The following is a 15,470-nucleotide window of genomic DNA, read 5'->3' as shown; positions in this document are numbered from 1 at the left end:
TTGACCTTTGACCTCTCCACACAGGACACTTATTACAGATGAGTGAAAATGAGTCTCTCCTCTAATCTGCCCTTAAAACTCTGTCCATTTAACACTTTCATATATCAGCTTTTCTTTTTTTAATTTTTGTTGCCAAAATTCAATTTGAGATTTGATAAACAGAGTTTGTTTTACCTTTTCTTCTTAAGGTTGATTTTAATTCCTTGTGATCGTTGTTTTGATCATTTTCATATACTATAATCCTTGTTTCCGCTAAGAAAAATAAAATCTAAATAAAATGTTTTTGTTGCTTTTTTATTTGTAAATTAAAAGGTTGTGAATATCCCAGACAATAAAAAAGAAGATAAACCAATACCTGCACTCCAGAATGGCTGTGGTCAGCAGCACTAATCCAACGTAACTGAAACTTCTACTTAAACCCCTTGCAAAAAAAAGATGCTTCAAATTTCAGAGAGCATTACAGCTTTAGTTAGAACTGAAACAAAGAACATGGTTCCTCCTGCAAGCAATCACTGCAGATAGCCTATAGCTGCATTTACAAAATTTTGTACAAATTTTATAGAGGCTTAAAGGCTCAAACTAGGAATTTTACATGGCAAAATAAGTCTTAATCATTGAAATCTAGGATTGATATCTGACCAGATAGCTGTTGAATTAGAAAAATTTATTTTATTTGTTGTATAGAGGTGCAACTCAAATAATCAGAATTTTGGTGCTTAAGTCTATTTCAGGGTTTCCCTTACATAGCCGTGAAATCCCTCCGCCACGCCTACAAGATCCCAAGTTTTTTTTCTTTTTTTTTTTTGGGCGCTGTTTCCCAAAGAAGCAGCGGGAACTACTATGTTGTCACTTGTGATCACAGCCGGCAGGCAGCAAGGAGGAGCAGGCAGGGCAAGGTGAAGTTACAGCATAAGTTACTGAGTTTAAAATTAGAAAGGTAGCAGTGGATATGAAGCTTTTTGGTTTACATGTTTCAGCAGCGTTAAGATAAACGAGTGTTGACGATCTTGACAGGGTTTCCTCCAGTGCTTATCAGGCCAGGTTTTCCTCCCCCTACCAGGCTAAGCGTCACTTATTCATGTAAAATTTATTTATTTTTTCATGTCTGACTTTAACCGCATCTAATACTGTATTACGGTGTGAGCGCAACAGTGACTACTTAAGATCGATGTGTGAGCAGTGTGAGAGGTCGGGTGTTTTCATCTGAACCCTTAAAACCTCCAGCAGGCTACGCTGCACTATTGACGTGTTAGCGCGCGGCGCTAACAACTTAGCGACGTGACATGTCTCGGAGAAAGCGTAAAAACACGTTGGACGCTTCTTCTGAAGCGGGAAAATAACACCTCTTCTTAAGCAGAGCACGACGTCGCCTTGGCTCGTTCACGGCCGAGCCGGTACCGGACTGAGCTCGATAACATTGACCCAGCACAGCCACTGGGTCGTTGGAGCTGCCCCGTGACTGCCTGATGGAAATCCAGCGGGTTTCATCAGACTCGTAGTTTCTTGTTTTTGCTGGGGACCCCCTGTATTTTACCGCTCCCTCCTGCAGTCTTCCCCTATTAACATTTAAAATGATTCTGTAAACTCCGTGTATCAATAGAAAAAAATCTCTGTCTCTGCCAGCTACAGTAAATGTAGTCTCCAAATAATAAATAGGAGGTGCATTCATCTGTGTATCTCCTTTGATTCGCAGCAGTGATATTCTCAGCACCAGAACAGTGAAGCAAAGAAACAGAAGCCTGAGTTTGTTAGTAATTTTATTTATTAGGTGCATCTGACCTGTTCTATTTTTCTCTGAAATGAGATCAAATCAGTGCTTCTATGGGTTGGCTCCTCTCTGCACTAGAAATTTTTACTTTATTTAGAGACGTGTCATAATTTCTCCCCAAGACCCCCCCCCCCCCCCCCCCCCCCCCCCCCCCGGGCCGGCCCCACCGCCACAGCTGGAAAAATTTCCAGGGGAAACACTGTGTGTATTAATTCAGCTTAGACTGACAGACCATCTAAAGGCTCAAGAATCCTTTGCATGTGTTTTGGATTCATTTGCTGATTAGAGACTGTCTAGAATATTGAATCATTTCACAATATTTTATTTGTGAGAGATTTAGAATTTGGGGTTTTCGTAAACCAGTGGTTCCCAAACTTATTTAGCCGCGCACCCCCTTCTATGTCCCGACCATGTTGACGCACCCCCCAGCCCCCACATCAGGGCATGGCTATATATATATATATGTATATATATATAGACATCAAGCTAAACAGACAGGGTTAAAAAAATATGATCAACCTTTTTCCCCATCACTTTCATTTTTTAAATAGTAATTAATAAACATTCAATACCATTACAATTTCCTTTGATTTAATTTTAAATAAATATTTAGAGTGCCCAGGTAGCACATAAACAATGCAATTTAATGGTTTTCTTAAAGTAGGAACGTTTAACCTGTGCGGCCAGAGCTCTCTCCTTCCTTCTGCTCTGCGTAAACCTGAGCTGATCACCTACTTGTGCGTAATCAAATGTCTATAGGGGAAAATATGGAAAGCTATCCATGAGGTTCACTTTTGCCTCAGATCGACTTATTGCTGTTTTATGGTGTGGCTGAATCTGCGATCAGCTGCCACGCGGACTGGAATAACAAATTCTGCAGGTTCGGAGTCACTGGCTGGAGCGGACCCGATAACACGTCATCCCAAAATAGAAGCTAATATCTTAATTTGACCTGGAATGAAAAATGTTGTTATAAAACCTCTTAAAAGTTTTTATCACAGTGGAGGCAGCGCTCATCTCTGCATTCAGTCTGACGGCACAGCGCCGGAGTTTGTGTGTGTGTGTGTGTGTGTGTGCGCGCGCGCGGCACAGCTCCATCAGCCGCTCCAGTCACCGCGTCTCGTTATTGGCGCTATTTAAACCAATGTTGTAAAATTACTTCTGCCCAGCCCAGATGTGCTCACTTGTGCACCCGTGAGCCGTGGTTCCGCTGGAACGCGTCTGACCTCTGACAGACGCACTCTGAACTTCAGATCTTCAGCGCGCTGTTAAAAGCCTGAATGGGAATCATTTCTTGATTTATTTAGTTACATCCACAATGTTCTGTGTGTGAGGTTTACAATGTCAGAACACCTGCATGAGACAAGTGTTAATTACAATCTGCCAGAATGACTCACCACCTTCAGATTTCTCCAACACCGTTAAAAATGATCAAATACGGAACATATCGGCGTGCGCAGGCCAGAGTGCTGAAGCTCGGCGCATTGTTATTATGAAGCTAGGGCACATGTGGAGGACACACGCGCAAAAATATACTTGTTTTCAATTACATTTATTGGGCCCACTTACTTTTTCTTAGGCCCACCCACAAATTAGTTTCTGGCTACGCTAATGGTGACATATGACAGACTTCTCTGAGCTCTGCAGCCATTACACTTTTCACCTCGCGCACCCCCTAGCGGCAGCTCGCGCACCCCCAGGGGTGCGCGCACCACACTTTGGGAATCCCTGTCGTACACCATAACCATCGCAGTTATAACAAATAAAGGCTTGAATTCTCTGATTTTGCATGGAATGAGTCTATCTTATTACGTTCTCGACTCTAGTTATGGGGAAAAATCAGGGAATGAAACGGATTGTAAAATAATAATTTATCTTTCTTTGTGTTCAATTATAATTACAAGGATTTACAAACAAAACAAAACCCCAGCTGGGACCAGGAAGTTTTACACACAAAACAAACAAAATATTTGGCATTTCTTTACCCACAAATTATCTTTAACTGGTACCAACAAAACAACTAAGATCCTAAAGCTAATAACAAAATACCACCAAGTTTAAAACAGATCCTCTCCACAGTTTGGACCAGAAAAGTGCAGAGATTTACTCTCATTTAAGATAGCACTTTCTCAAGATGTTAGCAGACTAAACCATTTAACAGAGAAAAGGGAGCGTGGAGTGGAGTCAACCCATGGGTAGGAGTTGCCCCTCGTGTAATGGTTCCAACGACGTTTTATCCTCCTCATGTGGCAACCGCAATCAGTCCCAATCCGCCTCAGCTGCAGCTTCTGCTCCGAAGCTGTCCGTTGATGTCATCTGGGGCAAAGTTCACACAAGGCTGCTGGTCCTGAACTCTGAAGCCCTTGGCAGAGTCAAAGAGTCCTTGTCCCCAGAGGCTCAGAGGATCCATGTTGTGTGACGTGAAAAGTAAAACACAACCATAAACTCCACACAAACTACCGGGGAACGTAACATATCTGATATAATAGTTTCATCTTTTAGGTTGAATTAGTGACAAAAATGAACTCATCTGGGGCAGCAGTAGATCAGGAGGTGTTGTCCAGTAATCAGAAGGTTGTAGGTTAAATCCCGGCTCCTGACAGAGAACTCTGCTGTTTTGTCCTTGGGCAAGGCACTAAAGCCTAGTTAGTGCGTCTGCGTCGATATGAAGACACACAACACCATTATCTGTCCTTGCAAGCCTTTTGGAGAGCCCTCGCAATGACGGACGGAGTTGAGCCCTCTTTTCTAAACATCCGTCAAGCAACACAGAGAGCGCTAGCTTGTGATTGATCAGGACGCCGCTTACTTTAAATCCATCAACAGCATACAAGCACCCCCACTGCAACCTCAAAAACACAAAAAGAGCCTAACGGCAGACATTAAAGAATACCTCGCAGATAAACAACAACAAAAAGAACGTTTTATTCACCTGTGACTGGAAGAGTGAAAAGATATGCAGCAAGCATTTTATTCGTGGATGGAAATGATGAGAAACGCGGGTTTAGAGGAGCGCATGAAGAGGAGAAGGAGAATGAGGGAAAAATTTGTAAGTGTTAAGAAGTTTCTGAAATACAAAAAACGGTCGGAGAGACCGATGGCGCTTGTGCTCAGAAGCCTTGTCTCTTTCAGTGTGCTTCCAGGGCAGCTGTGGCTACTGTAATTTCCCTCTGGGATTAATAAAGTATCGCTGAATTTGAATTGAATCATCAGTGTGTGAATGGATGAATTATACACTGTAGTGTAAAACGCTTTGGAGTCCCCTAACTCTGATTTATTTATTATTGTATGAATATAAACATAGTCTGGCACGAAATATATTTAATCACAATGAGAAAAAGAAGAAACTCTTTTATTTAGCACCTTTGAAGATAAAAATCACAAGAACCAAAAATTAAAAAAATTCAAAATGATTAAAAAATATATTTTGTTTCGTAATATCCCAGAAGGTAGAACGGGTTAATGAGAAGGTTGCAGGTTCGGTCCCGGCTCTGACCCGAGAATGCTGTTGTTGTGTCCTTCAGCAATTCACCTAACACGCCTTGCCTGCTGGTGGTCGGAGGGACCGGTGGCGCCAGTGCTCAGCAGTCTCACTTTTTTCACTGTGCCACAGGGCTTCATCGTAGCTCATCACCAGCAGCATGTTAATGTGTGTGTGATGGGTGAATGACTGATTGTGTGGTGAAGTGCCTTGGGGGGTTATTAAAACCCTAAGAAAGCACTATACCACCTTCTCAGTAGCCTAGTGTTAGAGTTTTTGCCCTGGGACTGAGAGAATGGGGTTAAAACCTGGTCGGGTCTTACCAAAGACTTTAAAATTGGGACCTAAATGCTTCCCTGCTTGATCCTTAGCTTTAAGGGGTTGAATACGGGGGTTAAACCACCAAAGAGTTCCTGATTGCAGCCTCAGCTGCAGCTCACCGCTCCCCCTCACAGGACTGCTTTTCTCACCACCCCTCAGGAAAGCACTTATGCTCAATAAATACCTGGACCTCATGTCTCAGAGACAGCTGTCAGACTCATGACCTCTGAGTCCTGAATACTGCAGATTCTGCTGCTGAAATTGTCTCTGTTGATGTTCTAATTGTTCTTTATTTCAGGGAAATATTTTTGGTAAATGGTTGGTATTCATATGGTGCCCAATAGAATCATACCACCTCCCAAAGACAGATAATTTGCTGCTGTGGCCCCCAGACTCTGGAACGCTCTCCCCCTGAGTCTGAGATCTTAAACTATTCTTAAACGTCCCATATTTCTCTTTTCTTGTCTCTAAGTCAATACAAAGTGTTTGAATAAAACTCCTTGTGGTAAAAACAACCTCTTCTGATTCTAAGGTAAGATTAATTTCTAGACCTTAATAAAGTGTAAGAATATACCAACTATATTCCGCTACAGTGGACTCAGTTGTCTCCTTTAAATAGGTGTGACCTTCTGTTGATTCTTCCTCATGTCTTTGTCCTCATGCCACTAACTCTGCCACTTCTGCCTTTCTCTGGATCTGGTAGTACCTTTTCTTATTCATTTTTGCCTTCCTTTTTATTTTTAGGTAAAATGTTTCCATTTTCACAATTTTGGTTTTTCAATGATGGTACTTTTTACATTATATTCAATATATTTTAAATCTTTTCTTGTTCTTGTGAAGCACCTCTTGAATTTTACTTTGAGAGGTGCTTTATAAAAATTGTTTTTTTTTTCTTCTTCAAAGTTCTTTACAAAAGAACAGTCATTTACCAATTCACTCACATTCACACAACAATGGTGATGAGCTATACTTTCTCCATAGCTGCTCTGGGGCGCACTGACCATGGGCGTCACACCCGTGGGGGATGTGGAGGATTCAACACCCACACTTTTCTTATTGAGATCGTTCAACACCCACACTTTTCCAGCCATTTTGCTCACCTCCACACCAGTCTGGTTTCTCGCACTCACTCTGTTTGCCTCATCTCCTTCTTCCCCTCCCTCTTCTGTTTCTCCTTAGCCCTTTTCAGATTGACTTTCTGGAATATGTGTGGACAATTCAGTCCGGTTTTTAACCAGAACTGTGTTTTCAGACACACCACTTTTGTACCTGAACTTGTCCTTTCGGCTGCCTTCACACAGCAGGGAAAAGTTCCAGATGTCTGAGGGGGAGGGGGTGGGAAGGCTGTACCCGGATATTGCGTAAACATAGTGCGGCGGGCGTACTATGCGTCATTTACCCAAACAAAGCTATTCAGTCAAACATGGCCGACAAAGAGATAGAATTCCTCTCACTGATCGGACTTATGTTAAGCATAATTCTGAGCACACGAAGACGCATAAGAGACCTGGATGATGACACTCAATAGTTAATAAAGGAATCACAGAAGCGGTGTGAAGCGCTCTGTCGCGCGTCTAGGAGACGGTACTGTAGGAGGCGAGCTGCCATGGTTCATCGCATGCTACAGGAGCGAGCTATCTAGGTGCGCACAGCGCCCCCCGGTCCCCTCCTCTTCCTCCTCCTCCCTGTCCGGAACTCGACCTCAGCAGTCTGAAGCAGCCACCTTGTCCGTAACAAGTCCGGACCTGTTACCAGGGACATTGTCCGGTTTAATTACGGAAAAGGTTATCCGGATGTTTGTATTCAGACACAAAGGTCTTAAGGACAGAGTCCCGAACATTTCCGTTTTTCACGGCCTGTCTGAAGGGGGCTCAGGTGATAGTGATACATGCTCCAAGGCTTAAACACAAAAAACAGAATTATAAGGACTCTCAACGCTGCTGTTTGAGCTTCTGATTTCAAATTTTATTCTTATATTTAAGTAACAATAAGCACAGCAATAATACACAACAATAAACATTATAATCATGAAAAAATGAGCAATAAAATCATGAAAAACTAAACAATCTGTCATGAAGAGGTGTGGATGACGGCGGACCATGTGTAGTAGAGCTGACCAGGAGGCAGGAATGCAGGCACGGATAAAGTAAAAATGGGTTTAATGACAGGGTACGGCAGGAACAACAAAAACAACACGACAAGCAACAACAATGATCCGACCATGACTGATACAAGAAGGGAGGTATAAATACACAGGGGAAAATCAGGAACACATGGGCAGGTTAACAAGGGGCAGGTGAGACAAATAAAAACTAATCAGGAGGCAGGGGAGAGTCACAGTCAGGGAGGCAGGAGCAGATTGTGGCAGCACCACCTCACCCCTTCCATGTGGACCTCAAGGGATAAACCATCAATCCTGCTCAATGGTCAATTTTCCTCGCGGGGTCACTCATAAAGACAGTGGGAGGGTTAAATACTTCATATCAGTTGTCTCATCATGTTGTAACGTGCCAACCATGGAAAGTGCCAACAAATTTAATGGCATCATAGTAGCTCAAACGGAAAAGTTCTGACCATCTAGCTCCATTGTCATGTTCAAGTTCCTTTTGTTCTGCCTTTGTTTTAACCCGTCTTGATAACCCTGCAAAGTGTATGTGATTCTCAGATGTGCGAGGCTCCCATGAAGACCTTTCAAAGCCAGAGTTGTCCATTTTTGAGCGAAATTCCTTTTTGCTTAAGGTCTTCAAATATGTATGGCAGCCTGTATAAAGACAACAGATTGTTAAACACACACAATTTCGTTGCAATATTCAGTGGAAAGACGTAAAAAACACATTTATTAACACGTTTCAAATGTGATTTTAGAATGTTTACAATACCTCTGTATGCTCCATGGCCAACAAAGTCTCCACATTTATGAGTTGCAGGGATGTCTGAGGCCAAACAAAGTAGAGCTGCCCTATAGACTTGATGGCCTATGAATGAGCTGTCTTCTAGAATCACACCATGACAAAGTTGCTGGAGTTCATCAACCAAGGGGTCCAAAAAGACATTTATATTAAGCGAAGCCTCCTTAGGGCCAGGTATCAGTCCCACAAGAATCATATTTTCTTCCTTAAAGTGTTCGTCACGTGGCAGATTTAAGATGACCAAGTACATGGCACCAACTGAATAAGGTGCATTTTTGAATGGCCGGTCCAGTCTACATTTAACAGTGTTTCCCCTAGGAATCTTTCCAGCTTGGGGAGAAATTATGATACGTCTCTAAATAAAGTAAAATTTTCTAGTGCAGAGAGGAGACAACCCATAGAAGCCCTAATTTGATCTCATTTAAGAGAACAGGTCAGATGCACCTAATAAATAAAATTACTAACAAACTCAGGAATCTGTTTTTTTGTTTCACTGTTCTGATGCTGAGAATATCACTAATGCGGCTCAAAGGAGATACACAGATGAATGCACCTCTTATTTATTATTTGGAAACTACATTTACTGCAGCTGGCAGAGACAGACATTTTTTCTATTGATATACGGAATTTACAGAATCATTTTGAATTTTAATAAGTGAAGACTGCAGGAGGGAGCGGTAAAATACAGGGGGTCCCCAGCAAAAACAAGAAACTTTACGAGTCTAATGAAACCCGCTGGTTTTCCATCAGGCAGTCACGGGGCAGCTCCAACGACCCAGTGGCTGTGCTGGGTGCCACTCGTATATTTTAGCTTTCTTAACAAAGCGGAGCCACATTTCCTCTTCAGAGAGACTACATACTGAATGACTGCGTTATACTGAGCCAGGATCCTCTGGAGGTTTCTTCCTGTTAAAAGGGAGTTTTCCTCTTCACTGTCGCTAAATGCTTGCTTAGTATGAGGGTTGCTGTAGTCATTTGCTGGGTTCCTTATATAGGAAACTTTTTACTGATTGGCTTAATGAACTGACCTGTACTGGAATGTTTACTATGTGAAGTGCCTTGAGACTACTCTTGTTGTGATTTGGCGCTATATAAATAAACTTGAATTGAATTGAAAAAGCTTTTCATAGCATTGTGTGTATACTCTGTCCTTAATGCATATGGCAAAGAAAGTGTGACTGATAAAATAAATGGATCTTGTGTTGTGTATGAGTTGGAGATTGCACCTATTGGAATGCTTTGTGGACTCAGTGAACTCCTTCAAAAAGCAGCTGAAGACTCACTTGTTCAAGCTGGCTTTTGTCTGACCTTCTTCACCACTCTCTCTTTATTCTGCTCTCCCCACCTATTCTACCTTCCTCAGGATCCACTGATTTCCCTCTTTCCTATTCACTCTCTCTTAACATTTGTTTTAATCACAATTTGTCTATTTTTGCTCATTTTAAATATATTTTTAAACATTTTCTAAATGCATTTTTATATGTTTACACTTTTGGTTTTTGTGAAGTGCCTCGTGCTTTTTATCTTGAGAGGCGCTATAGAAATGGTGTTTTCTTCTTCTTCTTCTTCTTTGTTTAAAAGTGCGGACTTTTGCATTTCCAGTTAGCGCATTGTCTGGTTCACAATGTGAAGTAATTTGAGTTTGTTAGCAGTGATGGGAGGAACGGCGTTTAAGTATAACAGCATTTTTAACTGTTAGTTATTAGGTAACAGAGTAATCTAACGAATTACTTCTCCCATCGTTGCAATGCCATTACTGTCGCTGGGCATTTAAAGTGGTGCATTATTACAACGTGATTGAGTGAAGTCAGGCTTTCTGACAGCCACACTAGAGATGTGCCGATCATACTCGAAACGTTTCTTAGAGCTGGCTCCTTCATGGAGGAGCTGGAGCGAGTTACACAGACTGGCCCATCCTACCAATGGCAAAAATGAACACACAGCGCCGAACACTTCAGGGTGTTTGCAGATCGGATCAGAACCTCTGATTGCTGTGAAAGCATGGATTAGATCTATCCCATTAATGGGATGGATCTGTAAACATTGGTGGGGGCATATCTGTACAAGAAGTGAAAAAAAAAAATCAGGTGACAACATGAGTGAAAATAGGACAGGCTAGAGCTGGGTTCCACAACTAAGTTTGTTCAAGGGCTGGAGTTGTTTCCAGCAGACACCATGAGGGCAAAATGCTCTTCTAAAATAAAGTTCAAGTGTTATTGTATCTTAATTTATAAATATTTAAAATGGTTTTATTTTCCATCTAAACTGTTTTGTAGTTTTAGTTGTGTTTGGAGAGCATAACAATTATTGATGTGTGGGATATGATTTTTGCTGCTAAACTTCAGAGTCCCCCAGTTAGGAGACGTTAGGGCCCAAAGGGTTGGAGGGCCAGGGGGCAAGGTCAGGCCGGCTGGATGTCTCCTGCGGGCCACCAGGGGTTCACTGAGGTAGAGGATTCCAAATAATATGGCAATCCGTTTTCACATTTAATCAAGCATTGGATTTCTTTGCAATTTAACAGTAACTGAATTCACCCTAGTACTAATTGTACTCCTATTTGCTCAATTTGTAAATGAAAACATCAACAGCTATCTTGGTACTATAGAAATCATAATTAAGGATACCCATATTAACAACTGCATTGCGAGGACTTAAATTTGAGATATCTCAAAACCTCAGGGGGCCTTTTTAACATTTAGTAGGCAAACTAGATGCTTTCCAGATATCTATAATTCTATTGATACTAGTAGAAATTAACATTCCAGGTATCCATGAGAACATTCATACTGAATGTGTCATGACACCCAATCCTTCACCCTCCTCAGCCTTCATGCAGCACACCTGGTCTCATCATCAAGCCCCAGCCAAGCCCTGTTTCCCTGACTACCACAATCAGCTTCATCCACTTCACCTGCTCCTGACTCCTCAGCTCATCTCACACACCTGCTTCCCCTACTATATATTCACCAGTAAACCACCAGTTCCCTGCCAGATTATTTACAGCCCTGTCAGTAAATTCTCCAGCGATTCACCCTGCTTGATCTGAGCCTCTGGACCTTGTTTTTCTTCTGACCCCTGCCTCTCACGCTGCCTGCCATTTCGACCTTCGCCTGTCTCCGACTGTCTCCAGCCTCGCCCTCCTGGTAACTCTGTTTCAAATAAAGACTTTTTTTTTAAATCTATTTTTACTGTGTTTGGCGTCTTCACGGGTCTTCCTAGTTCAGTTCATGACAGAATGAACATTTCAGATATCTGAAATGTTCATTCTAGAAAGTAAAAATCATTCAGTTATAAAAATCTTTAGTGAAGAAGAAGAAGAAAATATCATTTCTATAGCGCCTCTCAAGATAAAAATCATGAGGCGCTTCACACAAAAAAATGTTAAAATATAAAAAAGCATTTAGAAAATGTTTGAAAATATATTTAAAATGAGCAAAAATAGGCAATTGGGATTTAAAAGAAAAAAATGTTAAGAGAGAGAGAGTGAATAGGAAAGAGGGAAATCAGTGGATCCTGAGGAAGGTGGAATAGGTGGGGAGAGCAGAATAAAGAGAGAGCTCCAATAGGGAGTTCCTAAACATGATGAACTCTTAATTTCTCTCAACACGTGTCTGGTCCCACTCACAGAGCAGGCCACACCCTGGATCTGATCTTTTCCTACGGACTTCTTGTTGATAAACTGCAGATAAATGATGTTGTGTTCAGTGACCATAAGTCAGTTTCTTTTCATAGCAACTTAAATTCTGAATCTCTTTTACCAGACTCTGCTAAGCAATGACGTATTATCAACAGTTCTACCATTTTAAATTTCTCCTCCCTCTTTGACTTTGTACCTCCTTCCTCTGATGACGTAGAGCTCCTTACCAACTCATTTAATGATCACTGCCTCAAAATTCTAGATCAGGTCGCCCCTTACAAAACCAGCCACAGTTCCAGTGCCTCCAGTTCACCCTGGCTGAACAACCAGATTCTTGATCTTAGACGCTCCTATAGAAAAGCGGAACGACGGTGGAAGAGGACAGGTCTGGTTGTTCATCGCAAATATTTTAAAGAACTTCTCGAGTCATACAACGAAGCTGTAGAAAATGCCAGGTCTTCTTTCTTCAGCAACCTCATATGCCAAAATAAGAATAATCCTAACGTTTTGTTTGATACCATCTCCAGCATCGTGTCTTCTCCTCTGCAGCAGGCTCAGCTATCTTCAGCTGATGATTGTATCACCTTTCTCCACTTTTTTTGCAAACAAGGTGTTGAATCTGAGAACCAGCATTCCACCAGCTTTCCCCCCCCCCCCCCCCCCCAGGAGGGGAGGCCCCTCAGTGCTCCGAGTCTTTCACCTCCTTCTCCCCAATTACACTAAATGACTTAACCTCAATAATCAGTCAGATGAAACTCTTATCATGCTCTTCAGATATCTTAACTCCCTCTGTTTTAGTCGGGTCCCTTGGCGCTATCAGTCCATCTCTGTTGACTATAATCAACAGCTCACTGAGCCAAGGCTGTGTTCCATCTTACTTTAAAAATGCAGAAGTGACTCCTCTCTTAAAGAAACCCAACCTTGACGCCAGCTCCACCAGTAACTTTAGGCCCATTTCTAAGCTACCTTTCATCAGTAAAGTACTTGAGAAGGTTGTGGAAACCCAACTCAGATCCTGGTTTTCTAAGTCAAAGATCTCTGACCCCTTCCAATCTGGCTTTCTGAAGCAGCACTCAACGAGACTGCTCTAGTAAGGGTGCATGATGACCTCCTGATGGCTGCTGATGCCGGGAAATGCTCTGTCATGGTCCTGCTTGACCTCAGTGCAGCTTTTGACACTGTAGACCACAACGTACTACTAAACAGGTTAAATGCCCTGGCTGGGATTTCAGGTTCCGCTCTAGACTGGCTCTCTTCCTATCTCACAAACAGAACATTCACAGTGAAGTCAGAAACCTTCTCTTCAGACACTGCCTCTCTAACATGCGGGGTTCCACAAGGTTCAGTTCTAGGGCCTCTACTATTCGCATTCTATATTCTTCCCCTAGCTGGCATCATTCAGTCTTTCCCAGACATCTCCTACCACATCTACACTGATGATATTCAGCTCTATATGTCCTTCATGCCACACCAGTTGGACAGGCTGGCCACACTTGTACTCTGCCTGACCCAGATCAGTAACTGGCTGTCCAGCAACTTTCTTGTCCTCAATGCTAACAAGACAGAGACCCTGATCGCTGCACCCCCGGAACTTCAGCCAAAAATCGAGCAGGAAATTGCCTCATTTTGCCCATCAGCCAAGGCCAACATTAGAAACCTGGGAGTTATTTTTGATCCAGTTTTAAGTTTAGACTCACACGTCAAAACCATCTCCTTCTCTTGTTTCTTTCAACTGAGAAACATTTCAAAAGTCCGTAAACTGGTTTCTACTGCAGATCTGGAAAAAATCATCCATGCCTTTGTGTCATCACGCTTAGACTACTGTAACGCTCTTTTTACTGGTCTCAGCAAAACCTCCTTCTCACGCCTTCAAGCCATCCAAAATGCAGCAGCCAGACTCCTAACCAAATCCAGCAGACGAGCTCACATCGCCCCAGTTTTACAGTCCCTCCACTGGCTCCCGGTAGAATATAGAATACAGTTTAAAGTTTTAGTCCTGACCTATAGAGCTCTTAACAACCAGGCTCCAAGCTACCTATCTGAGCTTTTATCCCCACGCACCACCTTACGGAAACTTAGATCCACATCTGAAAACCTCCTGGCTGTTCCTCGAACCAGACTGAAAACCAAAGGGGACAGGGCCTTTCAGACTATTGCACCCAGACTTTGGAACAGTCTACCTTCAAATCTCCGTCTCTCTAACACTGTAGAGGTCTTTAAAAATCATCTAAAAACTCACATTTTCATCCAGGCGTTCCCTCCCTAAATGTTCAAAAAGATGGCTTTGTTTGGGTTCACACCTTCACTTTGTTTATACTCATGATTTTATTTTCTACGTTTATCACTGCTATGGTTTTTCTGATGTTTTTATTGGTTAGAGGTATTTGCCCTGATCTTTATCATGTTGTACAGCGCTTTGTGATTTATATCTGTGAAAGGCACTCTATAAATAAACTTTTACTTACTTACTTACTTACTTACACCATGGGTAAGAGAGGTGGTGGAGGACCTAAACTTGGAGACGGCCACAGAAAAGGAGCGCTCAGAAAGGTAAGAGGAGAACCACTCCAGAGCAGTTCCTGATAGGCCTACCCAGTCCCTCAGCCTCTCCAGTAGCAGGTGATGGTCAACAGTGTCAAAGGCTGCCGTCAGGTCCTGCAGGACCAGAACAGAACAGTCCCCTGCATCACTGTGAGCCAGAAGGTCATTAGAGACCCTAAGAAGAGCTGTTTCAGTAGAATGAGCTCTACGAAAACCTGACTGGAAGCTATCATAGATGTTATGTTCATCAAGAGCAGCTGTGAGTTGTTTAGCCACAACCTTTTCCAAGATCTTGGAGATGAACGGAAGTTTAGAGATGGGTCTGAAGCTGCTATGGAGAGAGGGGTCAAGACTCGGTTTTTTAAGAAGCGGGTCGATTACAGCATTCTTAAAGTAAGTAGGGACCTGACCAGAAACCAGAGAAGCATTAATTATAGAGAGCATGCGGGGACCGATGGACTGAAAAGCACTTTTAAACAAAGATGAGGGTAAGATGTTGAGGGGGCATGCAGAGGTCTTCATAGAGTTAACTAGTTTGGTTAACTCAGGCAAAGAAACAGGAGCAACGCTATCTAGGACGATGGGCCTAGTTGGAGTTGGGAGAGGCAGTGATAAGGCTGAAGGAGAGATGCTAGATCTAACCTTATTGACTTTGTCCACAAAGAAAGACAGAAAGTTCTCAGTCTGCAACAGAGTGGATGGAGGCTGTAGGAGTGGCAGGAGAGACGATGCTGCTGATGGTGTTAAACAGCACCTTGGGGCTCCCTTTGCTCTGGGACACCAGGTTGGAGAAATAGGAAAACCTGGCGTCTC

Source organism: Nothobranchius furzeri, chromosome 1, assembly GCF_043380555.1.
Source record: "Nothobranchius furzeri strain GRZ-AD chromosome 1, NfurGRZ-RIMD1, whole genome shotgun sequence".
Classification (NCBI taxonomy): Eukaryota; Metazoa; Chordata; class Actinopteri; order Cyprinodontiformes; family Nothobranchiidae; genus Nothobranchius; species Nothobranchius furzeri.
The sequence above is the reverse complement of the archived record's forward strand: the minus strand, read 5'-3'. Positions refer to the sequence as shown.